A 6032-nucleotide genomic window follows, 5' to 3' on the forward strand; every position below is an offset into this window, starting at 1 on the left:
AAATCACCATCGTTGTTCTATCCATCACAAAAACACACAATCTCAATCTCTTCTTATGACGATGGGTCAGAGAGTGTACCACTTGCAATCGAAATACAGAGCCTGTAATACACAAACAGAACATGAGGTGAGGTGAAGTGAGGTGTAATTGACTAGACAGAGACAGGGACAGAGGATTTAATGAAAACGAAAGGCACCCGCATGACGGGAACAGAATGAAGAGGATGAGCCATTGCGCATGACAGCTTCAGGACCTCGGACAGATCAACCGGATGTTCAGCATGAGGAAGCCATTCAAAATGATGGAGCAACTTGGCCACCCAGAGGTTAACAGTGGCAAGGCCCAGAGCCTTCCCCGGGCACACACGACGACCAGCCCCAAAAGGAGCAAGCCTCAGATCGTTACCCCTCACATACACGTCTTCCCCGCCTTCCGACACCACAAACCTCTCCGGACGGAACTCATGAGGTGATTCCCAAATGTTGGGGTCGTGAGTAATCGACCACATATTCACCATGGTGGTCGTGCCCGCCGGAACACACATTCTGTTGATGTTGACGCCTCAGTTGAGAGCCGCGCCCATGATAGGAGCGGTCCAGGCGGATGCATTCGCAGCGCCTCCTTTACCACAGCCTGCACGTAGGGCAGGTTAGGGATATCTGAATCCTTCACGCTGCGCTCTCGCCCCACTACTGCGTCCAACTCTGCCTGAGCTTTCTTCTGGGCATCCGGATTCAGCACCAGTTCTGCCATGGTCCACTCTGTCAGCAGAGCCGTCGTGTCTGTGCCGCGAAAAATCATCTCCTGCATGCATGCATACATAAAGAAATTAGAAGCAAAGGCAAGCAAACTCACGTCATTCATAAATTCCTTCCGGTGTGAAAAAACTAAACTAAAATACAGAGAGATAGATCAGATGAGAGTGAAAAAACTAAAATACAGAGATAGATAGATCAGATGAGAGTGTGAAAAAACCTAAAATACAGAGATACATAGAAGATGAGAGTGTGAAAAAACTAATAGTACGCACCCAGAGAACAGCGATCATATCCTCCTCATCTAGCTTATCTTCTCCATGCAGCGACAGCAGAACGTCAACAAAATCAGATTGATCACCCGTTTCCCTGTTCCGCTCAGCACGTCGGTGCTCTTCGATGATATTTCTAACGAAAGCTCTCACACGCGGCACCAGGCGGGCGCAACGAGCATGGATTCGAAGAGGGTCCAGCGGTCACAGCCATGGTAGATGATCCGCCCAGTTGAACGCTTCCAACAGCTCGAAACCCTCATCCACCATCTCCCGCACCTCCTTCACTTCTTCACAAGCAGAAGTACATGACATATCGAACCTCCTTCCAAACACGCTGCCCATTATATTGTTCAGCGCAGCTCCTTGCAGGTTTCGTCGAACCCTAACAACACCGCTGGACTGACATTCCTTCTGAATATCAAGAAGCATTCCGAGAGCGTCGGCCTGGCGACCAGGCTCGTGAGCAGCGATTCTGAGCGGAGCGAAAAGATGCGCGGAAGAAATTTTCCTGAGCAGCCTCCAGTAGTCCCCATTGGGTGCAAAGCCAATGGCCCGCCCAAACAACAGCTGCTGCGCAGATTGCTTGAGGGGTCTGTTGGCGAAATGAGGAGAGTTGAGCAGCTCCCGGGCCACTTCAGGATCCGATGTAATAACGGCGGGCGTGGAGCCTAAGCTAAAAGCCATAAACTTCTTGGCGCCATGAAGATAAGCCAGATATTCGAGCTTGCGGTGAGCAAGACCGATGCTCATGTCTAGCAGACTTCCAATCATGGGCCATCCTTTGGGACCAGGAATGGGTACGCCACCCGACCTCTTTTATCACGCCCCTACACTGGCGTTAATCTTCCAACCGCACTATAGCGAGGTGCGGTACCACCGACCACTTTTTTTTTGACCAATACTTATGATCATGAACTACGCCTAACATTTGTACTTAGTTTATTTTCATTACCAAGTATTAGTTTATCCTTTATACATGATGAAAACTATGAACATTCATCATAAACAGGAATAACATGAACAATTGCAGAACAGTGTAAAGGGAGGGGCAACTTCCCGATGTGAGTCTGCCCGAATCAATATATATAATCTTCAATTTTCACAGTACAAGTTAAATCTTAAAGGAAACCCCAAATTTACACTAGCCAAATTTTCACAACTTCGGCAAACTCGGTTGCCCAGCTCGTCGGCACCTCCGAATAGTCGCACGACTTGCCCAACTCTCCATTCACCCGTCGCACGTTTTGTGTCGTTTGCCCAACTCGGGCGCACTCGTCGAGCCCGTGTCACCCACCTTGGGCGCCCTCCACACGTCCTTGTCACACCTTCGTTCACCAACCAAAACACCTCACTTCGTTTCCACCCAGCGCCCTGCACACCCAACCGCGAGTCACCCTCGCCCGTTTACCAACTCGTTCCACCGTTCGGCCTGCTCGTCCCCTCCGCATGCCTCATACAACCTCCACATGGGCGTCCTACTCGGTTACCCGGTCGCACCACGTTTCCGTCTGCCCGACGACCTTCGTGGGTCGGTCGACCTCCCGTCGTGTCAACCTACTCGGTCGCCTGCGTTCGTTCACCTGGTGCCATACTCGGGTCGCCTGTTTACCTCTGCACGGTTCGACTGCCACCCAACTCTGCACGAACTCCGCTCGTTCAGCCTGGGCTCATGTGTTCTATTTCTTCACCAACCGCAGTCCCTACTCACTTCTCCAGCTCACACTTGTTGCTGTTCGAATGATGCTCCATCTCTCTAACTCGTCCTTCTATTTATATGCCTTAAACGCCCATCGTTCAATGCCGAGCTGACCTACCAATCTAACACACCATCGTCGGCTTTATCACCAAACTGTCATGTCGGCCTGCCCGCTCCATCGTTCGGCCGCCCAGCCGTTCCATCGTTCGCCCGTCAGCCCACCCATCGTTCGGGGCACCCGGGACCGCCCACACGGGTATATGTAAACCATCATATTTCTCCATAGCATTTTTCTCCAAGTCGCTCGCACGGCCTGCAACTCACCTCGTACGCCCTTGCACTTCGTCTCCGCAGCTCGTCGCTTCATTTGGTGAGGCGCCCATCCGTCGCACGGATCTCAGGCCGTGACATCCTCCCCCACCTGAAATCATTATCGTCCTCGACAATATCTCATCTCAGTAACCATCCATCACCAAGACAACAACCATATCCTTGATCCATGATATCAACTGGCCCATACACTGCAACATCCCTACAACATATGAAAAACGACCGTCTCCACCATGTGTCGTTCCACCCTGTGAACTATCGTCATGATACTCCAACATAATGCTAAAACATCTCCGCACACTGACGTCCCCCATGACTTGAACTAGTCGGGTAGCTAATCCAATTGTCGCGCTCATAAGAATGCACTTCCTTATGCCATCACCAGTCTTTTCTCAAACTTTGCCACGATCCGAACTCATAAAGAATCTGCTCCAAACCCATGCTTAGGTCCATGGAAACTCCATCCCATCTGCAACATGTCATGATGCTAATGCCAAACCATTCCTGCATCATCTATCTACCATACCTTCTCAACCTGTTTTAAAGGACTCACTACCATGAGCAGCTAACAATGAGCCCCATCTTCTAAGTCGTCTAAGCATATGTGGAGGGAGTAGAAACTGAAGGCTCTCCCTCACTGATCAGCTCAATCCACCTGTCTGGATCTTCTATCTCCATCCTCTATAGATATGCAACCTGATCCTTCCCCTGGACATTCGGCCTTACATAAACCTCATCATCGTCATTGTCATCCTCAACTTCTTCTAGCCTCCTAGACAAATCCAAGATGCTATCGGACAATGTCTTGATAACTTGTGATTGTTCCGCAAGCTTTGCTTCAGCAGTAGACATCCGCTTACACACCTGATCCATATGCTTCTTGTCTTCCATTTGCATCACTGCCAACTTACACTCAGGTCTTGTCACACCAATGGTTGGAACACCAATGGGTACATCTTCCCTTCCATCGTAAATGTACAGCTTCTTCAAATGTGGAACAATCATTGCCTCATAGTGTTTCAAAAACTCCATTCCCAGTACAGCTTCATAGTCGTCAATCCGCACTATTGTGAAGTCGACTTTCCCGATCCACTCACCTAGTGTTGTGTCCACCTTTTCAGCCACACCAATCACGGAATCAGGAGGAGAATTCACTGTCTTAATCTGTGCCTGCACCGGTACAAATTTCAGCCCAATCCTTCTCACAACATCTTCACTCATGAAGTTGTGAGTAGCCCCACTATCCACCATAGTGAGTACATCCGCACTCCCAACCTTCATCCGAACATACTCCAAGTTGTTCCTTTCCAGATCTCTTCGTGAGACCGCTTCCATAGCAGCTGCAGCTCCACCCCCACAAAAGTCTCTTTTTTTTTCGTATTAGATTGTGCCAATGTAGCCACTTTCGGTCTTGAAGGACAATTCTTCACCGTATGTGGTTCCGCACATATCCAACACTTCAATGGTTTCTTCGTCTTCGACTTGTCATTCGATTTCGAAGCATCATCTTTCGTACTCTTTTCTTTCGGCTTATCGAACTTCTTCTTTTTCTCATCAGAAGTTTCGTCATAATGCTCCACCAAACAATCCACAACAGCAAAAGCCTCCTCAAGTGTCTTAATCTTCTGCCTCTTCACTTCATTGCATGCCCAAGGTTTCAGCCCTATAACAAAGTTGAACACCTTGTCCCTCTTCGCCATGTCCAGAAGTTCCAGAACTGCACTTGCAAACTCTTGCTGATATGCCTGCAGACTTCCTGTTTGCTTTATATACTTTATCTTCATCCTTGCTTCCCAAGTTTCATCCTGAGGACTGAAGTGGGTCTGCAAAGCCTTCTTCATGTCATCCCACAAAGTTATGTCATTAGTACCGCCATTGGCAATCTGATCCATCCTTCTTTGCCACCACATATTAGCATCTTTCGTCAGGAACTGAGTAGCCACCTTCACCTTAGTTTCCTCATCAGGCAATCCTAAGAGTTCCAAGTATTGCTCCATGTCTCATAGAAAATTACCAAGAGTCTTCGCATTCCTCGTACCATCATAAGATTCTGGTTCCTTGATTTTCACATGAGACACTCCTCCACCTGAGTTATGTCTCACGGCCTTCTTCAACACCGTGATCTCATCTTTTGCTTCGTCAAGAGATTTCTACAAGTTCAAGATTTCTGCAAAACCTTAGTCTCTCGCCTTCCCAATCTCTTTGACTTCTTCTTCTAATTGTGTACACTTCCATTCAGTATACTCGTATTGGTCTTGGAGTTCATCGAATTCCTCTCTCATCTTCACATTGCCTTCTTGATCTTTATTGACCTCGACCATCTTTGAAGTCCAAAAAGAATCCAATTCTTCCATCCTTTCCAATACCCAACCCATGAAAGCTTCACCTGCATTGAGACTAGACTCACCTATCACAATCTGATGTTCTCCTTCCATCTCAGCCATCTTCCTTCTTTGTGATCTAGTATAGACCATCCACCATTCACCAAGTTCCCTGCAAACCAAATCAGCTCTGATTTCACCTATCACAACAGTGCAGTGGGATCAGCACTTCATCGTCAACCTGAACATCAGCTCTGATACCACTTGTCATGCCCCTACACTGGCGGTAATCTTCCAACCGCACTATAGCGAGGTGCGGCACCACTGACCACTTTCTTTTCACCAATACTTATGATCGTGGACTACGCCTAACATTTGTACTTAGTTTATTTTTCATTACCAAGTATTAGTTTATCCTTTATACATGATGAAAACCATGAAAATTCATCATAAATAGCAATAACATGAACAATTGCACAACAGTGTAAGGGGAGGGGCAACTCCCCGATGTGAGTCTGCCCGAATCAATATATATAATCTTCAATTTTCATAGTACAAGTTAAATCTTGGAGGAAACCCCAAATTTACACTTAGCCAAATTTTCACAACTTCGGAAAACTCGGTTGCCCAACTCATTGGCACCTCCGAACAGTT

The 6032-nt window shown here is 47.7% G+C and overlaps 1 pseudogene; it reads right to left on the reverse strand.

Annotated features, from left to right (window-relative positions):
* Nucleotides 1-511: 511 nt before the first annotated feature.
* Nucleotides 512-1781, reverse strand: LOC149177815 (cytochrome P450 78A4 pseudogene; annotated as a pseudogene).
* Between the last annotated feature and the right edge of the window lie 4251 nt (nucleotides 1782-6032).

This window comes from Pinus tabuliformis, chromosome 4_1, assembly GCF_031772625.1.
Source record: "Pinus tabuliformis cultivar Carrire ecotype Pingquan chromosome 4_1, CPIR1, whole genome shotgun sequence".
Lineage (NCBI taxonomy): Eukaryota > Viridiplantae > Streptophyta > Pinopsida > Pinales > Pinaceae > Pinus > Pinus tabuliformis.